Source organism: Carassius auratus, chromosome 39 (genome assembly GCF_003368295.1).
Source record: "Carassius auratus strain Wakin chromosome 39, ASM336829v1, whole genome shotgun sequence".
NCBI classification, from domain to species: domain Eukaryota; kingdom Metazoa; phylum Chordata; class Actinopteri; order Cypriniformes; family Cyprinidae; genus Carassius; species Carassius auratus.
Genome location: NC_039281.1, coordinates 12,893,091 through 12,917,005, shown reverse-complemented (window position 1 = coordinate 12,917,005; position 23,915 = coordinate 12,893,091). Strand labels below are relative to the sequence as shown.

Genomic DNA, 23,915 nt, shown 5'->3' with positions numbered 1-23,915 from the left:
GATGTGCTGAATATGGGCTAGGTGCAATGTGGGATGCAGTTTCCACTATTCAGTAAGTACTTTCTCTTTGAAATTATTCTCTATACAATATGTAAATATATATATAATATAAAATATAAATATAATATATTATATATAAATATAAAACCTACTATAAAAAAGAAAATATTTTTAAGATTATATTAATCAGTTTACATAAACACCCATTTAAAATATTAAATAACAAAATATTACATATATACACTAATATACTAATATACATATCACTCTCAACTCAACTCAATATCACTAGTACCACGAATGCGAAAATCCTGTTATTAAAAATATCACAGAAAAAAACAAAAAGAACATCTTGTTGAACAATAACCGTGTAATAAATTTGCTGGTCTGGATGACATAGTAGCACACTTGTTCAAGGACTGAGAGAAACAATTTAACCTGCCGTGTTCCACACTTGGCCCTCACCTGTGATTGAGTCCAGCAGTTTAGAGAAGTGCTGTCAACAAACTGTTATTGCCTCAATAAAGGGCAAAATCAATAGTACTGAAATGAGTGGCTGGGCGCAGTACCCGACGCTGTTAATATCTCTCTGAGAGTGTTCGAACGAGAGAAGAAGGGAGAGAAATAGAGATGGGAAGAGTGAGAGAGATGCGTACAGCCTCAAGTACAGGGTAATATCCATCTGCTAACACCATCTTTGTGTTGACATCCGGCTGGACATGTATAGGTACACAGACACTACACCCACTTTACTCATGCAGCCTAAGCTTCCTCTTCCCCCTTGTGGTGGTGACTCAATTATTGTTGGGTGGGCAGTAATAAAGTGAGGGCTGTGGTGCCTTCGATCGGCTGACCTGTGAGAAGGCAGCACCGGACAGCTGACTTCACCATGATGGATCACCCTGCTCTCTCTCTCTCTCTCTCTCTCTCTCTCTCTCTCTCTCTCTCTCTCTCTCTCTCTCTCTCCATCTTCCTACCTCTGTTTCTTTTGTTCTCTGTCTCTCTCTCTCTCTCTCTCTCTCTCTGCCATCCTGTCATGTCCAAGGACTAAAGGTGTGTTGTTGAACGGCTATTGTTTTCCATGTGATCTGCATTCTCTGAAGATAAACATGAGCTAATTTGGCATTAATTGTTTCCATAGAGAAAAATTTAAATCTGTCAGCAAAGACCGATCATGAGCTCGGAGGAGGTTAAGTGATATGCTTCTGTAGAAGAAAAAAAGTTACTGTGATTTCAACTGCACTTCCCATAATCCTCCAACGCATTAAGACTGCAGGTCCTAGTTGGAACCAATGATAAAAAACAAACAAACAATGAAAACAATGCTGAAAAAGCTCAACAGTGACATCCCACTCTCATCAAGAAATATGAATAACTTCAAATTCCCTCATAGAATATATAAAGTAAATTTTGCACCTTTGGCTTTCTCTCTAAATTCCAAATACTTTTTTGCTTCAAAGTTTGTAATGTTGTGATTCACACTGGAGTTGGATGGTTTGGTTCACAATTTACTCATTATTAAGGATTTTTTTAAAACTCCAATTAAGAAAAAAAAAAAAAAGCATTACACAAACACACACACACACACACACACACACACACACACACAGAGCGAGAGAGAGAGAGAGAGAGAGAGATCATACACAGTATTTTATGTCTTTCAGTAAAAAAAGTTTAACATTAACATTATTGAAATTAGACATTTACTTGAGCTGAGATATTAAGGTTTTTTATTCAGACAAGTAGAACTACATTTTGTGAGGTTTAAAGAAAAAAAATGCAAATAGGGTAAAGAAAAGAAGTGCATTCATTTGTTTTCCCTTTTAAAGATGGCTATTTTTCTTACCAATTGGAAAATAATTTTTCTTGTTTTGGGCATAAACCTTAATACATTTTGTTAGATTACTTTGAACATTTTTTTTTTCTCAAGTGGGCTTGCTTAAAAAAATGGGCACGTACTTCAGTATCCTAATATAACCAAACAAGCATCTAACTGCTTCCTCCGGGACTTCCCCTATACCTGACCCCGAAGCTATCTCACTGAGTATTTTGCCTAGTTGTTTTATTTCCTCTTCTAATAGAGTTAGGCTGCTCACTTGTGGGCCATCGCACCTATTCATTAAGGTAAGGAATCAGTTAAAACTATGGGCGGCTGTTAAGCAGGCTCTCTGGGGAGTGCAGCCACGAGTGTATTCAGATCTACCTTCCTTATGATGAAAACGGTGGGAAAGATATGACAAGTGACCTCAGTCATGACCCACCTAATGCATTCAGCTTTATCATCAGCCCAGGAAAATGAGTCCAAATCAAGCCAAGATTAAGACCACAGAGAGCATATGTGAACAACATGCTGCCCCAGTTTCATGAAAATTACCAGACTGTTCCAATATGGCAGACAGAGAAAAATAATCAGGGCACATTTAACTTTTCCTCTTTCTGCAGAGAAGCTAATTCTCTGACTGATAAGCAAGTGATAAAAACAGCGTTCCCGAATCTTGTGACCAAGTGATTCCCATGGCATGGCATTTTCAGCAATAATTTCAAAGAGCTTATACAAAACAAAAAATAAAATAAAAATAAAAATTCTAATCAATCAAATAAGCTGAGCAAAAAATAAAATAAAAAATGATTTTCCAGGATTACAATTTTATGAATTTGGAAAATTTGGAAAATACAATTGTGAAAATGGGAAGAATATTTCCAGATGACTGTGGGAACCTTATATTAGCAAAACTAATATGTTTTTTTAAATGTCTAGCACATTATATTTTCATGTATATATAGGTAATCTGTCAATACAAGGGGATATTTATATCTTCATCAGTGACATCAATGAGCCATTAATGTAACAGTCCCCATCAGCATTAGATGGGACGAAAAGAAACACATGTCTGCCCGGGTCCTTTAGCGGATAAGCTCACTGTTCCAGTACACAATGGAAGTTGGGTGTGTGTTTGCGAGTATATATACAGTATATGTGTTGTGTGTGTGTGTGTGTGTGTGTGTGTGAGTGATACCATAGGGTTCAGACTGTTGGACTGCAAAGGAAGGTATTCAGACAATGTCCATGTGGTTCATTAGGGACTGAGATCAAACACTGTTGCCCTCTTTAGCCCCACTGACAGTAGACAGAAGATCTGTCCTCTCCCCACAAGCTGGGGATGGACACTAACATGAGGGAAGGGAAGTGAGGGAGTGAGTGAGGGAAGATGAAATAGAGAGATTAAAATGGAAATTAAATGGAAAATTTCACAAATAAACTCACTACACACTATCAGTCGAAAGTTTGGACATACTTGACCAACTTGATATATATATTTATAATAAATATTTTCTTTTGTTATTCTTTTGTTATTGTTGTTGTTGTTGTTGTTGTTGTAGTCCAATATGAATTGTGCCTCAGTTTGAATAATTTAAAAGAATAATTCTCAGTTTTTGAAAAAATAAAAATAAATAAATCCCCCAAGTGGATAGTGATTGAAAAGTTTTCATAGATTTGATGAATTCATTATTATGTGGATAATAATAATAATAATAATAATAATAATAATAATAATAATATAATAATAATAATAATAATAATAATAATAAATAATGAGGAGTGTCCTCACGTTTGACTGGTAGTGTATATTTTAAATGAATATTAGAAAATGAGCCTATGAATCTGTGCTGTAGCCCATTTCCAGAGTGCCTAGAAAATGTTAACTCTGACATCACAAAGGCACAGCTGTGATATCACTTCCTGTGAAGCACTTTACTAAATTAGTAAACAGTGTGCCTCAATGAAAAGAAGAAGAAAAAACTGTGTACCAAGGTTATTATAGTTATCTAAAACGTAAACTATAAATCATCTAGTTGCCAAGACAATATTTTTTAGTTTACAATGATGCACTAAAATAACTGCTTAAAATATATACATAAATACAAACTATAATAGTAGCGAAATGATCCTAAAATAATAGTGCTGTACGGTGGAGGTCATATGAGCATATAGCAGGCCACTGTAAGTATTTGGCAACCAACTCTACATTTACCTGATTTCTCTATACTGGTTTTGGTTTGACACCACATTCGTTGACCCCATGGTCTAATTTGATGTGTTAAAGGTGTAATGGATTGGGAGGTGGCTCATGGGCCATGAATACTGATGGCCCAGCTTTGATACAGAAGGCTGCTAACAGCACAAGGTCAGTCCTGGGTGTGTGCAGGCCCAGCCAACAATAATTACTACCTTATATATTTTTTTACACTATTAAGTGGAGCTGCTGGAAAGGGGCTCTGGGGTATAGGACACGCACAAAAAGATAAAGTGATGTTTATGTATCCCTCCCAAAGGATCCATTTACATGGCCTGGCTCTCCTTAAGAAGCGTGCATGGAGAGAGATAAACACCCAGCTGGGTCCACAACTGGGCTCCTTTTACAAGAAGAATACTGAACACAACTGCATGAGAATTAATATACTGAACAACATCTCTGAACTGAAGGAGTCTGTAATGAATAGTTCAAATAACTACACCATGGCTATCGGAAGTCTGTAATTAGTAATTGCTAGTAATTACTCTTTGGAAATAAAAGTGGACCGCAACAAATAAAGTCAACAGTTAACGTCAAACCCATTTTACTTACGATGTGAGTGAGAAAATATCTGGACAGGACTTATTATTTAGGATTTCTTATTCTTTTATGTACTGTACCAGATTGGAGCCAAACTGAATGTGAGTTTGCTAAAGCTAAGTCTAAACAGTTATTTGGTTACTGCTTAACGTTATCCAGTAGCCTGTTTGACCCTAATTGATGTCAGTGGGAAAAAAGTTGGATAATCTTTGGAATAACACACAAACGAAAAGACTAGAAACGTGTATAAAGGATAGTAAATTAAGTCAATATTGACTTCATGTTGACTTAGAACAGAAAAGAGAATAGTTGAAATGCTTAACTGACCTTTGGTAAACGCTCAGGGTCGCCTGGGTGTCTAGGGATCACCTTCTGTAGCCGCTGGAAACCATAGTCAATTGTGGGTTCATTCAGTGCTACAGGAAAGAGAGGATTCAACCATGTTAATGCAGGGAAAATCAACACCCTCTTACCATTACAATTTTTTTTTATATAAAACATAATTTGCTTCACACCTCAATATGGTTCCAAAAACACACAAGTGAAAAACAAAATCATAACTAAAGAATCAAATATTATGTTTCCATAACTAACTGCCAAAATATCTATATCAATTCCCGCTATGCTTTAGCAGTTTGCAACCACAAGGCACCACTTTATGAATAAAACAACACTTGAGCAGTTTGTTTGAATGTATCCTGTCTATTTTTGCAGTCTGTGCAAAGGCACAACCTTCATGGAAAGCTTCAAAAACTGGTCATGAACAATGAGACTTATAACAGGTTCAGCTGCATTGCAAATGCTACAGTTTAAGAAAAAAAAAAAAAAAAAAACTGTACAAAAAAACTTGTTTGTGTCTCAGGCAAAATATTGCGGGTTCAGCACAAGTTCACCTCAGCAGACAGTATTCACAGCATAATGTTGATTACCAGAAAAAGTTATTTCCACTTCTCATTCCTTTTACTAAGAAAAAAAAGCAAAAATATGGGAAACGGAACTTTCAATGTAAGTAAATGCAGTAAATGTTAATATACTCACCGTTTCAGTGATACAGCTACAAGATTAAATAACATGATTTTAGTCTATACATTTAATTTTTATTTTAATTTTTTTTTTAAATGTGTCTGTCTGTCATGTTTGTGCTTTAAATCCTCCAAAAATGCACTCCCATTGCTATTTTCATAATTCTGATTTTAACTCCCTATTGTTTTCGCAATCTGCAAAACAAATCTATAGACCAGCGTTATGAGCAAATAACTCAATTAAAGTTTTCATTTCTGTAGAGTGGCACCTCCCACTCAGAGGCCCATAGACAGCTTCTCGAATGCTCGCTGAGGACAGAGCAATAAGATATTATCGAAAAAGGAACCCGATCTGTGTGATGGGGCCAAACATCCTGCACGGGTGGACCACATAGTGCTTGGTCCAGTGTTTTTTTAACCTCCCCTGGATTGAGCGGGACTTTCACACTGAGACAATGGGTCTTTCTCCAGCACTGGCCTTAGGAGCTTGTTTGTGTTTATCTGTTGTGGTGCTAAACTCTAGCCCTCAGGGGCACATTCACACAGAGCCCTTTTGTGCTTCACTGAGAGAGAATAAGAGATATACATGTCAGCAGAGATATTCAATATTTGATATGCAGCATGCAGTGGTGGTCCCAAATGTATTTAGACATTTAAGCTATGCTTAAAAATGTATGCATTCCAATGCATTAGATAACAAACAATCAATCCAAGTACAGTAGCATCAAATAAATCTAAACCTTTTCTCACAAGTGTTCTTTCTCTTCCATCATTTTTCAAGGTGATTTTTAGTAGATGTGCTGACAGAGGTTCACACAGGTCAGAATAACCATAAGTGTAGTTCATCACATTAACTATGGTCCACTAACGTTTGAAAAGTGTCCAAATACTTTTTATATTCATTCTAAACTGTATATCCATTGTTTTTATCATTTAAAACCTAACAAATGTCCCTCTGTGAAATGGTTGTCTTTGAAAAGTGTGCTACTCTATTTTAAAATAAATGGTTTAAATAAATACATTTTAAAGCTATACAATGTATACAGAAAATAATCACCCCACTTTAAAAAATAAAATAAAATCACATTTTGTTGCCTTGCAGCCTAATATAGCGAAGAGGCAAAGATCTGATGCTGTAATGAAATGTTTTGGGTATTTGACATAAGTAACAGTTATTCACTCTTCACATGCACTCTCTTATTCTCTCTCAATACTCTGACCACCTTTCTTTTGCCTGAAGCATCAAATCTCGAACAGAACAGAGAAAGAGCATCAAAAAATAGCAATTTAGGACTGGAGTCCTCTGGCCCTCAGTTAATTGTCCTGCTGAAGACGGGGGTTAAAAAAAGTGTAACAGTCTTTCTCTCTTCCGGCCTCCCTTCTGTTTGCCCTGTAGGCCGCAGCCTGGACGTTTCCTGAGGGAGTTCACCCAGCTCCAATCAGCTCCACAGCTGAGAGGACAGACTTTGGGCAGCCTCTGAGTGCAGTGGAGTGGATTCAGATGGCCAAGGGCCCAGACAGAACCAGACCCCTGGAGCCCAGAACACAAGCTGTGCCTAGCCTGGCTTCCTCCACTGGGAAACAGGGGCAGCTCTGACTGTACAGCAATGCCTCTCAATACAACATCCAAAGGCAGGTGGGATCTACAGCTTTATGAGGACAAGCAAATGCTGGAAACATGCATTGAAAAGAAAGACGTTATTGGTAAAAAGCCAAGCTGCATCCCTACCAACTCTGTAAAATGTCATGTTTACTTTTACAATAAGCTGTAACTTCGTTTAAAAGCAGTTTGCATTGGCTAATAACAGCAGACTTCATGCGACGAGATACAGCAGGGCTCAGCGACTCGCTGATTGAAAGGCGGCATTAACCTCGACTCTCTCAGCCACTATGACTGCCTGGATGCACAGTCGCTCACACCGCACTGTGATTGGCTGGCTGTTTACTTAAAGAGCATGATGAGAAAAAAAAACTGTTAAAACAATCCTGGAGCATGATGGAGAACAGACCACAGCTATCGGCGAAGGAAAGAACAACAAAAACAGTCGTACGTGACAGAATGATTCAAAGCCACCCCGCGGCTGACAATACATCATATCTAAATAGGCTTCCTGTAATCAGGTCTGTTGGTGGTTTGGAGACAGTGATATGGAAGTGTGGACTGGTGCAGAGCTCAGAAGAGGCCTGAGTGGAGCATGAGTGGGGGTTGGGGGAAGCAGACTCCAGGACATTGTAATGGCAAAGGAATAGATGGAGGCTGAATGAAAGATTATGTTGTGCAGTATTACAGCAGGTCAGACATGGAGGTAGGAGAGAGAGTGAATGGAAGAGTACGAGAGTGTGGGTTGAATGAACAATGTTAAAAAAGGCTGTAGTTGTAAGGTCTGGACAGCCACCAGCTTCTGTGGCTTGAAGATGAAATTGTGCAATATTCGGAACACGTTTAACTACTGTAATGTGACATATTTCAAGGTGAAATAAAACAGTAACAGAGGTACATTACCATCCAAAGGTCTGGGGTTGGTAAGATACAGTATATATATTTTTTTAAGTTTTGGAAAGATAAAAAAAAAAAATGCAATTATCTTGTGATTTTTTTTCTACAATTTTAAATACATTTTCTATTTTAATATGTAGATATCTTTTGTAACATTATCACATTTACATTTACTCATTTAGCAGACACTTTTATCCAAGGTGACTTACAAATAAGGACAACAGAAGCAAACAAAACCAACAAAAGGGCAATAATAGGTAAGTGCTGTGACAAGTCTTGGTTAGCCTAGTCCACTACAGATAGCAAGAAAAAAAAGAAGAAAAAAAAAGAAATTATATATATATATTAATAGCATTAATAAAACGAAAACAAGTTGATAGAATAAAAAAGAATAGGGAACCCTCTTGTTCGTGTTCAAGTTTTTATATATAAAGCTTTTATATATATATATATAAAAGTACAAGTACATTATAAATGTTTTTACTCTCACTTTTGATCAATTTACTGCATTCTTGCTAAGTAAAAATATAAATTTCTTTCAAAAAACTTTTTTTTTTAATGAAAATAATAATATTAATAATAATAAAGAATAAATAAAGGAATATTCAGCCTGAAATAATTTATAAATAATCATGACTTGATTGTAATCCAACAGGATTTAAATGGATTTTGAAAAATGATAATTAGTTTATATTATTTTTCACTGACTAAACAATCACATCATCAGAAATGATGTTTCAGCGGAAGACAAAATATTGCATGTAAATGAGAGACTATGAAAACATTTTTTAATTCAAATAATAACAAGCATTGATGATGCATGAGCAATTCTGAGAACTAGACCAAGACCAGAGACATTTATTAGCAGAGCTTCAAACTCATTATACTTTATTTCTTTTTAAGAAAACACATGCAATAAAAGCTGGTTTTGAGGAAATCACCACTAAACTCATTTAGCAGTGAATAATGAAGTGGCTGTTGGAGCAGAACTTTTGTGAGGGTCTAGACAGGGAACATTTATAGTATGTCTCTTTCAACAGGACCCATGTGCTAGCATAATGAGGCACAGGCCGTGATGCAAAGCACCTCTGTGGAGGGTGTTGAGTTAATGTGCTCATACAGAGATGGATGGGCCAGATCTCAGGCTAAACTGCACTCCGCCACACTTACAGTCATCTGCACATGTTTACTCTCCTTCATTGCTATTGATTTTCACATACTGTACAATCCTCTCACAAGCCGACTCGATAATATACACTTGCTGAGAAAGAGACTGTGTACTGAACAGTTAGCAGTAACTAGTGCTACTAATTTTATGCAGCCACTGGTCGCCCACTGAAAACAATGATAAAAACATTTTGTGGACATGAGTCCGTGCGATTCTGGTATGTCACAAATCAAATTGACATTGACTGGTGACAGTATATTACGTTACAGCTAAAGGAAACCCCAAACCCTTGAGAACAAACAGAGAAGAAAAAACACCTCCTGTGCTGGGTCATGGAGTGAACTTTGTCAAAAAGTTTGAACAAAACTGTATTTTCAGAGACAGACTTACACCAAACAGGGAAGTAAAATCCCAAGAGCTTTTTCATTTCCGGAGCCTCTATGTCTTACTTGGTGTGTAAGGTTGTTTACCAGTCCATGCACAGACCTGTATATTTATAGAGAAACACCTTTCAACTGTCCATGCACTTGTTTACTTTTACAGTTCCAGAAACTCTCAAGCTGTGGTTTCCATTTCTTTCTGGGCTCACGGAACGGTTTTATGACAGAAATAACACCAGCCAGTCACCCAGCATATATGATAGAGTCAGTTTCATGTCATTACTGATTCATTAAAGATCTCCAATTTCATAAACAAAGGAGAATGAAAAGGTTACATGTGGTGTCATGAGCAGAAATAAAATCTACAAATGCATTTTTGAAAAGAGCAGAATATCTGCCAATATAATACGCCACCTCGCTACGTTTAATGAATATAATCTATATAAGCAAACATATGGCTGTTACAGATCTAAACGGAGCTCCTTGAGGCACAATTTGAACGTCTTGCTTCGTAAAAAAAAAAAAAAAAAAAAAAAAAACACCTATTAAGCAACGGAACTGATTTTCCACAAAAAAGGAAAGCTACAAATAGATTAACAATCAACGGCTTTTTCTCCAGAAGATGGGATCAAAACGAGTAAAACATATCAGCAATAAATAAATAAATGAACAACAACCACTGCTTGAAGGATTCCTTGCAATCACACAGATCAATGCTCATTGAAATTTCATGAAGGCACAGCCGGATCGCTTCATATTTCACAATAATAACTACAGGCCCGCGGGGGTGAGGAGAGTAGGGGATCTAGCCCCTACTAAAAGACAATACTGAGTGCTGTCAAAAGCAGATGGAGCCAGTCAAAACAGTATGTTTTAAAATACCTTACACCACCAAAAAATCCCACACTTAATATCTCGCACAGAAGCCAGAGGGCAGAATGTGGGCGGCAGTTTTTAGACTGGCGAAAACACAGTATTTGTGGCTTTCTTGTTTTTGAGACCAGAAATTGAATCAGCTGACCACACATAGACCTGCAGGGCTAGAACAGTATCCCTGACTGATGGAGCAGAAAAGCATGCTGGGTAATTGGTCTTTAGCAGAACCTTTTAACAGGCACTTGTGGGCTTTGTACAGAGCTGTTAATGTCAGGATGGTAATGTTCTGTACATGTTAGGGAATGGCAGACTCCGTTTTACTCTCTCTCTCTCTCTCTCTCTCTCTCTCTCTCTGTTTTCCCCAGAGCTCTCTTTCATTCAGGTGTGATCTCATATGCTGCGGATAGGAATCGATAGGCTCAGTGGCAGGGTGTTCGATGCCTGCCTGAATTATTGCTTCATTTCTCTCCCTATATAGATGAGGCCTGTTTTTCCTCAGCCCTCCCCACACCAGGATCAATACCTTACAATCTCATTTTTATCCATTTTTCCATAAACCCATTGATTGCGTTTATTTGGAAAATCCGACAAGCTAAATAAGGCATCACTTTAAGACACGGGGGGAGATAAAATCTTGGAACCTGTGGCCGTAAAATGGATGACTTGTTTTTCTTGATCGTGAGCAGACATAGACTTCTGTGTGATGTGGCCCACTGAATGCGCCCCGCTGTTGAGCAAACCAATTGCTCTATATCTTTATGGCTATAATCTCTACCATGCAGAGGTTTAGCAATTTAATTGGAATGGTTATCATTGATCACCTAGTGTGACCCCATTTGTCAATAGAATTAAAGAGACTCATTATCAAAATCGAACGATCACTCAAGCCACTCAAGAAGAAAGCCTCCGTTAAATCTAGAGCTTGGAAAAAATAAGTTGGTGACTATGAATACATAAAGGCTGTACATTTACAGTTGGGTCCAAAAATCTGAGACCATGTAGAAATTATTATATACATTAACATTCAAAGTTTTTGGGGTCAGTAAGATTTATTTATTTAGAGTTATTCAGCAGGGCAACGTGACCTCATGAGAATACGTGTGTATTTTTACGTTAAATGTGGTTCTACCATACGTTTACTTACGTTTTCATGCACATAGAAACTTACAATTTAGACGTATTTATAGCAGTAAAACGTACAAATACTTACGTGTTAGCAGCTAAAAAACGTAAATATTCTAATGTAAAGTGTGAATGTAAATGAATTCCCATGTATTAATATTAAAATCGTGGCTTTAATGATTTAAATCTGTTGTATTTAATTGTCATATCAATACATGTTTTTATTCAATTTATTGAAAGCAGTTTACTCGTCTACTTAATAGGAAATAACATTTCTGTGCATGCTGCAAATTATAGATACACAAAAGCACAGCATACAATTACAAATCACATCCATTTTATTTGTTTGCTGTACTGCATATCTTTAGAATCCAGATGTTTGCAAGGAACATATCCAAATTCAGCCCTTTATCAATCGATCTTCCTCTTCATTCTCAGCAACAGCGTCCGTCACAGTTAAAGCTCGCGCTCGTTATGGTTCGAATTTGAAAATTGCGCCAGTGCGCCACGTTACGACATGGTTTACGGCACTGATATCGAACGCTCATTGGTCCTCATCCAATTTGTCACAGATTGCGACATGTCGTGTTTCAGTTTGTGACATTTGAGTACTGCGCCAGTGCACCTTCACAGAGAGAAGACAGATACATAATTTCACGGATTAATAAATTAAATTCTGCTCTGTACCCTATAAAAAGTATTACCTCCCTATAGAGGACTGCGACTGGAACTCATTATCATTTGAACTACTTTTGGTACCACTTTTGATATTTTTGCAAAAAATAAATGATTAACGTTACATTTGTTTGTCTGTTATTTGTTTATTTATAACAGTAACGTTATGTAGTTTTAAGAAATGGTTATGGGTAGGTTTAGGGGTGTAGGATTAACGTTAGTTGCTCAAAATATCGCTTTAATGTTATATTTTTACTAAAATTGTGTTTTATTATGTTTTATTCTTTTAACATTCTGTATAAAATGGGTAGGTTTAGGTTCGGGTGGGGTATAGGGATTTTACATTTATCAAAAAAATATATATATAAAAAGGGAAAATATACATACATATTAAACAAATTAATCAGATATGCATTGAAAAGCAGCTTCATGAGCAAATTTTTTTTGATGACTGACTGTTCAGAGAACACGTTCTATCTGTACGTATTTGAGGTTGTTTTTACGTAAATTTCGATACGCATCGAACCTGTAATTACGTCCAGATAATACGTAAATGACACTGTAAATACGTAAAGGCACATACGTATTGGACAGTTTTAATTTACGTCTAAATATGTACGTTTTGATTGTGAGATCAGGCTGAATTGATCAAACGTGACAGTGAAGACATTTAGAATGTGTGTGTATAAATATATATATATATATATATATATATATATATATATATATATATATATATATATATATATATATATATATATATATATATATATATATATATATACATTCTAAGTGTCTCCTCAAAATTCAGCTTTGCCTTCACAGAAATAAAAACAATTTAAAAAATATATCAAAATATAAATCTGATATTTTACATTTGAATAATAAATCACAGTTTTAATGTTTTATCTATATTTTCATCAAAGAGATGCAGCCTTGGGATAGTTATCACGAATATGAAATATTTAAGAAATAATTCTAGGCCATTAATCAGATTTTGTGTTTGTGTTCGTAGCACAAGTTACTTTTTGGATCATTCTTGAAATCATGCTTTGGATAACATGAATATTAGGTTTTACACAAACAAAAAAGTCCTAAAAGCTCAAGTGCATTAAGGCAAAAGGACATGCAAACTAAATATTAAAACATTTTGAAACCCAAATTCATTTAACTCTTCACTCATGTTGTAAGCTGATATCATTTTATATCAAATAGAAAGATTTTCCCTTGTGGTCTCAGACTTTTGGACCCCAACATACATGCATTTGAATTAAAAGAGAGGGTGAATGCATGTATGATGTGAAGTCTGGCTTTTCCTCAACTAAAGTGACAAATGCCTCCCTTAGACTTAATCATTGGGCAGGCGTAAAGCTCCCTCTAATGTGATCGAGCAGAGTCTTTTAATATCGGGCATGATGGGTGCTGTTCAGCCCACTGGCCTGCATACTGAGCAGCAATGAATTGCCTGCTGAACATTTCAAGTGATTCATCAACACCTCCAATCTATGGGCTGCACAAGGGGCTTCATATACGCTCACTAGCAGATACCATTATAACTCTGCCTCTTTCCCTAAAAAAAAACAGATGGAAAACCCCTTTGACGAATGATGCAAATATGGCAATCTGGTGAGAAGTAATACACAACCAAACAAGGAAATGCATTTGTTGCAGATGAATTGGAAAGGGAGGGTGAGAGAGAGAAAGTAGGGAGGAATGATTCATCCCTCTTATCTGCGGAGTTCCATGCAGGATGGGTAATGTCCCAGGCGGTGAGTGTTTAATTGTTTCTGATGATAAATATAATTGCAGAGAGCTTCTGGATGTTTAATTGCAGAGGCTCAGTAACTGTGGGTGATATCACTTTGACTGGGTCTTCCTCTTTGAAGCTCAACTATAGCATTCTAGCAATGCAAAAAATTGTCTGGTGAGATGGGCAATGAAGGCTACTGTACCACACAACACTGAGAAATGCTATTGCTCAGTCGGTCAGTCAATTGCTCTCCGATACTGACTTTGTCATCCTAAAAATTCTCACACACACACTTTATACTGCTTTAGATTCTTTCAGCTTAGTCCCTATTTGTTGTAGCTGCATGAAAAACAACTCCCATCACATTTCTTAGAATTTTCTCTTTCCGTTTTTCATAGAAGTCAGTCATACGTGTATGGAATTATATAATGGTGAGTAAATGATGAAAGAATGTTTGTTTTTTTGGTTAACTATCCTTTTAAATTCAGACCATTGGCCAGTCAGAGCAGAGGTACAGTTCACACAAGTGTGTGCCAAGAATCCTAGAGCTTCCGAGACTTCTGAAATGAGAGGCCTATGAGGGATCCATTTACTGGGTGGCTGCTTGGTTCATAATCAGAGTGAAGTCAAAGCAAAAAAAAAACAACTCTATCACTACAGATGGAACCGTGTCAAATATAATCAGTGTCATAATTTACTCATGACAACAATAATCAAAAATCATGCACATGGGCTGTACATACTGTACTTGTGAGAACCATGCATCCAAAGTAAAAGAAAAAGCTAACCTAGATAAGTTTTTTTTTTCTCTCCACAATGGCTGTGAGGGATGCTCTCCAGGTACGTCTCAGCCTTTCCACATGGCTGTGTGGTGTTTGAGCGAGGCAGCATCAGTACACCAATGATTTAATTAGGTCTCCATCTCCTCTGCCTGACAGAAGTTGATTAGAGGTGCCAGATGCCCCATGTGTAATTCCACTGCCAGCTGCCACATAGCTTTGCCAATACTCTATGATTAGTACCCACTGGCAACTGGGCAAGACACAGGTGCCAACTGGAGCCATGAGAGAAAGACACACACACAGGCTGATGTCCCACTGCTGTAGCTGGGAAAGGGGAACAAGGGGAAGAGAAATGGCCAAAATGCTTCAAGTTGAGGAGAATTGCATGGTGGGGCCAACCTGAGGGCTGGGCGTCAGATCTGCACTGGCCATTTTAACGTGTGTGGAGACCAACAGCCCTGCATTTGGTCTTTTGTCATTAACAGCATTGAGTTTATAACTGAATTTGAGTGCTGTGTGCATGAAAAACGGCATATTTAATCAAAAGCATTCTTGATGGTTATTAAGCTTGAAGCTTCAGCAAAAGGGGCACATCTAGAAGTGCAGCCATAAAACGGGGTGACCATCTGCCCTCTGTTTTGGAGGGTGTGTGGCTGTATGTGTGTTTGTATGGTTGTGTGCGAACATCTAAATCCCTCCCTCCATTCCTGCCCATGTGCTCGCTGAATAGACTATGAAATGAAGCCAAGTCCAGCACCATAAACCCAACGTGAGCACTCATTCACACCCACGAATGCACAGGCATATACATAGACACCTACTGAGCCAACAATACCCACAGCTGTGCACTGCTTAAACCTATTGATGAGACAGGCCTTTAACATTGCTCCCTTCAGCGTTTTAACGCTCTTCAGAATAGCTGTGCTTGTACTTTGACTGCAAACTCTAAATTTAAACTAAAAAAGCTGCATGATCAGCGAACAAACTCTTCACCTCTTCCTCCACTGATTTTACGTTGCTTTACCATTAGATTCCATCAAATACTTCCATCATGCGGTTCCCTTACATCTGGAAGTCTGAAGTTAATTACTTCTCGTTGGCTGAACTCCCAATATGTAGAGTGTACAGTAAACTCATTTTGAAGCCAGCAGATATCACAGGTGACCTCTTTTTCCTCTGAAAGATAAGTCCTACATTTCCCTTATCTGTGCAGGCTGCATGATCTTCCTGGAGTTCGAGGCACAGCCGTTCGTAATAAGCTGTGTGCTCAGGAAATAGGTAGGATTCCTCTATAGCGTAGGTTTCTTGCTACAAGAAACACAGGATGACTTACTCAACCCAGACTGACGAGAAATCAAGAACAGTTGAAAAGGAATAAGACATGATGGCTGTACAACTGGCTGAGTACAGCTAAAGGTGCTTGATGTTATTCTTACCTGTGTAGATAAATCTGCCTGGTGTACCTTTGCAGAACTGCTTTGATTTGTAGGACAGAGTGACCTCCACAACCCCGGGTATGTGTCTGGGAGGAGTCTGCACTCGAATGGCGTGAGGGGTAATGAGCTGAAAGAGAAAATGAAAAGTATGCTGCTGTTGTTCTTTTGGGTCTTATTTTTTTGCTGTCAAAATAAAACTGGTAGATTATGTAGGTTGAAATAAGACAACAAAATATTAAAATAACACAATGCAATGTGTTCAACCTTTCATGTCCAGTGTTACAATTTTTAACATCTCTTTCATGATTCATTATTTTTATTCAATTAATATTATTTTATAAATATACTGTATTTTCATTCAATTATTTATAATTATTTTTTCTTTTAAATATGCTAATTGGCCACCTCTACATATTCAACATAATAAAGTCATGTGACAACAATATAGGTCTACATCATTGTTGCTCTAAAGAACGGTAGGCAGCATGCAGTGTATACTTTTTTTTGGAGAATGTATTCTATTCTGAACATAGCTTATGGTATATTTTAAGATGTTGGGGATGTCAGTGTTTCAGTACTGGAGTCAGATATGACCTTTTCCGTTAGTTTCATATGGTGGCACAAATCTTTCCAGCCAATTAGAGCAAAGCTTTTGTTTGCAAACAGTCCAGGTCATTACATAATATCAAAATTCTGTCCACCTTTTTTTTTGCATCTGTATTGTCTGACTCTTGTACTGTAGAACTAGTTCACAAAGTGTAAAAACGTGTATTTCAGTTACCACGTCTACCTGCAACCATGCTAGCTGAGCTATTAAACAGCATTGTATTGTTCCCTGATTAGATTATGATTTGACTGCTTATAGTTTTTGTGAAATTGTGCTCAATCCCTTTTGAAGAGGATCTGTGCAGCTACAAAGAAGCTGTGATTGCTCAGTTTCCCCACAAATGCTCTGTCATATTCAAAGCCAGCAGCACTGGTTCTACTTTACATGGCTTTAAACTGTCCCTTTCATTGCTCACTTAGCTTGGGCTTTCATATGCCAGACACTGCTCTTTTCACCTCTCAGATAAATATGGCATTGCTAATGAGAGACTTTTTATAGAATTACCTCTTTCATCTAGCTCTTCCTAACATGAGCAACACAGAACCTGAGTGAGTATAAGATCAAAACAGATGGACAGACAGAAAAAAAGACAGACTGGCTGGCCAAAAATGAGAACAGAAGCATTATACCCATTCAAACTGGCACGTGTCTTCTCAGATTTGTGATTTTTCCATTTCAGGCATGTTTGCTAAATAAGTTGCTTAACTATTGCCGTTAAAAAGGTGCATGAATTCCTTTTTCTTTATATTCAAATTCAGTTTAACCATAGTTGTGAGACCCAGTTCTGTTTTTTCGCTAAAGCATGGCATGGATTTTTTATTTTTGGGGGGCAAAAGTTTGCTTAGGAAGGTAACTGACCTCACTCCATACCAGCATGGTGCCAAAAATGACCTGTAGGCCGTCAAAGAAGTTATCACCAATGATGATGACTGTGGCACCCCCTGTCGTCCAGCCTTCACTGGGACTGATGGCCTTAATGCAAGGAGTAGCTGTTTTAAAGAAAGAGGAAGTGGAAAAAATGTGTAAGCTAGTGGCCAATAAGTGGTACAATAAACATATAGTTTACCTTGAAAAGGCATACGCAATATACATTACATTAATTATGACTTTATGTATTTGCCTGTACACATCGAGACACCTGTAAAGAGTTTATACATAAATAATGTCAAGAAGCATCAGAATAAACATCTGGAAGCAGCCAGCAAATCATCACTCGTGTGCATTACCTGTGACATAATTTCATGCTAAATACTTAGGAAATAAATCTAAACCTGTGCAGCTGATTTCTTCCTGATTACGGCAAATAGATTTATGAGCCACACTCTATTAGAAAGCTTTAGGCACCGCTTAATGACAAGTGACTGACTCATTAGAGTCGTCACATATGATTAGACTGTGGCCATTCTTCTGCACCGTCCCCATATGCTCCCTGACAGTGGCACGAGCATGAGAGATGACGCCCGCTCAGCGATCATTTATCTCAATCTACCCTGTATAGTAGCATGATTCACTGCTGTGGTTGCCCGGAAATCACCTGCAACCTCACCATGATCATTTCAAGCTGTGTTGGGAAAGTTGGGAACGTAACGCAGACTCACTCTTATACCCCTTAGTGGTGAGAGAAACCCCACTCCAAATCCACTTCATAGTTTAAATCTGCACTGTTACAGTTCAACTATGAAGTCCCTCTTTACTTTCTTCTCTCTATACCATTGGTTAATTAGGTTATATACTGTATATATTTATATAATGAACATACAACATATAGGTTTGCATTATATGATACATCTATATAAGTAATGTAATCACAACACAATCTTTTTATTTTGGATGTGATTAATCACTATTAATCGATTTGACAGCCCTAATATATATATATATATATATATATATATATATATATATATATATATATATATATACACACACACACACACACACACACACAAACACATCCCATAGGCGTAATGGTTTTTATACTGTACAAACTCTATATTCTATCACCTTACACCAACCCTACAACTAACCCTAACCCTCACAGGAATCTTTGCATTTTTACTTTCTAAAAAAAAATAAAAAAAATCTCATTATGTATGGTTTATAAACTTTTTGAAAAATGGGGACATGGGTTATGTCCTCATAAGTCACCCTCTCCTTGTAATACCTGTGTCATATCCATGTCATTATACAGAGTTGTGTCCTGATATGTCACAAAAACAAGAGCACACACACCAACTGCTAATTATTCCCAATTTACACATTTTGATAGCTTTGCTATCTGATGCAAATTTAGTTATATTCTTCAAAACACTATTTTAGTTAATAAGTTAATATTTTCTTATCATTTTAGTAAAAAAAAGTTAAATAAATTATATTACAATATTTAATAATTACATTGTTAAATATAATCTTCAGCATGTCTCAAAATAATGTACAATATAAAGTTGCAATACCTAAATTCAAATAATTTTTTTAATTATTTAGTCAAAACAGTATTATTATTTTTATTTTAATATCAATTTATCAGCCACAGCATGAAAATAATCAACTTATCAGCAAATTATGTTTGCACAGCTTCCATATTGTAGGGTGGATGCATTAGTATGATGAATTTCGATCATCTTTCAGTTATTTGTTAAATGTTTTGTCATTTTGACATAGTTTCTACAATAATATTACACAAATTGAATATTTATTATCTCTTTGCATCTTTTTGACACTTTATGTCAATTTTTATCACAACAAAACCTGACTCCTCACTCCAAGCAGAACAGTACAGCTCATACAACTTATGCATTCTGGTCCACAGCCGCTTATACTCGGTTGACCAAACCGAGAACAGGCAAAACAGGGCAATAAGACACAATGTGAAAGCCCCCCTGGTGCTCTGCTTATGAAAGGCATAATTCCCTTCCACCTCTGTTTTAGTCATGGACATAATTAATGAAATCTGAGGGTCAGACTGGAAAAGATTAGTCAGTGATGAGTGTACTTTAACAGCACTCCTCCCTCAAACCCCTCCTTCCTTCCCCTCTGGGGGTGGAAGGAGAACACAAATTCTAATTCCGCTTGATTATACACACACCTTTATTAAATATTACACTGACCCCATGTGTGTGTGAGGAGAGAGGGGGCCAGGTGCGAGCGCTTGTTTTATGACAATCGTGCAAATGTCATGAGCGCTAGAGTTTGCCTGGAACAGAGAAATCCAGAGTCCTTACAGCCGTCGATCAAAAGGCCAGGCGCCCTGGGACACTCTGAGAAAACAGCAGCCAGCCATAAAAATTCAACACCTTAATGAGTTTAAATTTCATTTCAGCGTGTTGAACTTTGGCACCAGATTCTAAAGCTTGGTGTCTCACTGAAGGCACTTTAACCGACTAATTACTGCTGTTCCAATTTGCTGCTAGATTTAAGCAGAAGGAAAAGACATGAGATAGAGAGAGTAAGAACCCTCTGAGGCAGTGGATGGGAGAGTCTGTCACGGGCAGCTCTGTTGTCTTCTGTGACTCTGGTGGGGGGACTGAACTCACATCCTTTAACAAGCGTTACACACAGTTCTGACTGAAGGCAGGACCCCTAGGCGAAGGTGGGGGTCTACACTCAACGCTCGTTTGATGGTGCAACTAACTGAGGCAGACGTGTGGTGGAGGCAGATGGCCTGTGTGTAGGAAGCGCTCAGTGCTGCTGATAGAACCTGCACTGAGATGAGACGAGGCTGTAGGCCTCACTCGCACAGCTCAAACTGGTGTGTGTCAGCCACCGGTGATGCCCTGGGAACAGCTAGCATAGATAATGGCAGGGGAGACTGAGACTTGGGAACACTTCTTCTCACCAGAGAAAAATAGTCCAGGGAACAGTGTTGGGGAAGGTAATCTGAAGTTTGTGAACATACAAGAAATGTGAAATATAATTCAAAGTACAATCATGCTAACTTTTTGAAAAAGCAGTTAGCAACACTACAAGCTACAAAAAAAAAGAAAAGAAAAAAAAAATGTTTTTGAAAGTCTCTTATCCTCACCAAAGGCGCATTTATTTGATCATATATGTATACGTGATTATTTATTTATTTATTTTTCTTAGTTATCACTCATACATTTTATTCATAACACTCATTAAAATTGATATATTTATATTATTCAGATACAACAGAAAGTCTGTTTTACAAGTGTGTAGTCACTTTTTGGGTGAGCTCAAGACTTTTTTATCCATGTTAAATGCTAAGTAATAATATTCAAAACTTAGCGATGCATCTGAGAAAGACCTTTGTCTCCCAGGATTCATATATACAGTGCCCTTTATGCTGTTGAATGTATACTGAATATTAAGTAGGGGATAACATATTTTAGATTAAGGAACATGATTTTTAAAGCATTTCAATAACCCCAAATATACGAACCAAATCTCCTTATACAAACCAAAACATCACGTATATTATGTGTACTAGGCATGTTGTAATTTTCAGAAGTGAAGTAATCCACTTTGCGGCCATGAGGACTTCCCCAGCTTGTCTTTTTTTTTTTTTTTTTGTAGGAGCTGTGTTGTGGGTGACTGCTGGGCATAATGCAATTTGGCGGCGTGATAAACCAGGAGAGATGAAGAGGAACGGTGGAGCAATCTGTGATTGTAATCTTGGCCTAAGACGACTCTTTTGCAGGGTGCTGACATTGTGCATGGATTAAGCAGATGGTGGAATGTGAATCCATCTGATAGGATTAAACTTTGGTGCCTCCTCTGCCACCATCTGTTCCCTTACACTGTGTTCACACATACACACATCACAGATACGAGCACAATAGCTTTCTCTTCTACAAACTAACATTCTCGAGCCCTGCAGACACCTCTTTCCTCCACAGTGAATTTGTCATGACCTCATGTATTGGTGTCCTCACTTTACCCTTGTCTCCGCAGCCTAGAGCAATCAACACACATGCACGCCATATCTGACAGAACAGGCTTATTAGCTGGAGGGGAGAGGAAATGGTTTAAAACTGACACAATAATGGACAAGAGTGGCTAAGCAGGGGTGAGTGAAGGGAAGCATGTAGTTGGTTAAGAGAACGCAATATTTATGTGGAATTAATATGGTAAATGTGTTATATAGAGCTAAAATTACAATATTATTGGCATTATCAAATTAGCTGAAAGTACTTAAAGGAATAGTTCACCTCAAAATTAAAATTTGATGCAAATGTACCTACCGCCAGGCCATCAAAGATGTTTATGAGTTTGTTTTGGAACATATTCGGAGAATTTTTCGCATTGCATCATTTTTTCACTTATGTATCCTTTGCAATGAGTAGGTGCCTTTCATAATGAAAATTCAGACATTTGATCACATCACGATAATCTACAAGAAATCAACATGACTCCTGTCTATCAATTAGCTTCTTGTGAAGTGAAAAGCTGCATGTTTCTAATAATAATATAAATATAAAATAAATAAATATCTATTAATTAATAAATCCATTGTTATGGTTTAACTTTAAACTTCTTCAGGCCAAAATACTCATATGTCCATAAGGGGTATGGACATAATCTATAATACCGCTTTCATCAGTAAAAAAATTAATCCCCTACAGATATATTTGATTTAACCTATTTTTGCTTGTAAACTGTGCTTGATCTGTGCATATTTCTCTCCTGTTTTTAGACTAAATTACTTTTTTCACTGCAGAAAGCAATATTATGGACAGAAGACTTGTATTTTGGTTAGAATTAAACATCTTTTCTTTTTTTTCTTTTTTTTTACAGACACGCTTTCCACACCTTATCACTTCACAAGACATTAATCAATGCACTGGAGTCATGTGGATTACTTTCTAATGTTTTTATCAGCTGTTTGAACTCTCATTTTGACGGCACCCATCAAATGCAGTGGATCCATCTGTGAACAAGTGGTGTAATGCTAAATCCAATGAAGAAACAAACTCACATACATATTGGATGGCCTGAGGGTGAGCAAATTTTCATTTTGGGTGAACTATTCCTTTAATAAGATCATACACAAGTGACAGGAATGTGTAGATTGCAGTGAATGACAGGTGTTTAAATTTCAAGTGGAATTTAGTTATTACAAGAATTATTGAATTTTGGAGCTCTGACACTGTTTCTGTTTTACCCTCCAGGAAAAATATATCTATATGTGCATGTCAGGGTTTTATATTAGACATAACGAGGAATTACAATATAAGTCTGTCTTTCTCAGGAATTATCCTATACTTTCTTTTGGAAAAAGAAAAAGAAAGAAGAAAAATCCCCACAATTGTCCAAATATGTCCAGGCTTTAGAAAAACTGACTTGTTTAATCTTCTCAGTGCAGTGGAAACGGCATATAAAGACTGAAGACATTCCCAGGAGAATAGAGAGAACTTAATCATCATCAGCATTATCATTCAAATCCTCAGTTTCTCATCATAAATAGAGGTTAACAGTCCAACTGAAAAAAGAATCATCCCAAACATAAATGAGAAAATGATTGGATTTGATTGCGGCGGAGGATCAAATCAGTGCTCTAATCTAGTCCACATGTTATTAGACAGATTTAGGAGGATCGCCCTATATCCTGCAACACTAGAGGAGGACAGCAGATAATGCCAGATGTCATTCAGAAAATAAATGCGCTGTGCTTAAGCCTTAGAGGTCCCGTAAGACACATGTTCAAACCTAAAGAGAACAGGCCACTTGGGGAATGCTGCGTTCATTGCTCTTTTCTTAGCCCTGGATTGTTGGTGTTTTGTTGCACTGCTACTGTTGGTATGCTGTTTGTCAGTCAGATGGAAGTCTGGCTAGCTCAGACCACCTCTAATATCTGGCATCAGCATGACTTGTTCGGGACTTCAAAACATGACAGCGGCACACAGAGGTGCTAACTCATTGTGTGTTGACTGAACGGTCACAGTTGTCTTTCAGCCAGTGGAAAATAAAAAATGTTCATCTGTGCTCGACTGCACCCTGGATCATTAAATAATAAAGCACGCAAAC

General features: G+C 37.3%; 1 pseudogene; it reads right to left on the bottom strand.

Moving 5' to 3' along the window:
* Positions 1–23,915, bottom strand: part of LOC113057983 (transcription factor COE1-like) — a 123,056-nt pseudogene that overhangs the window by 14,878 nt on the left and 84,263 nt on the right.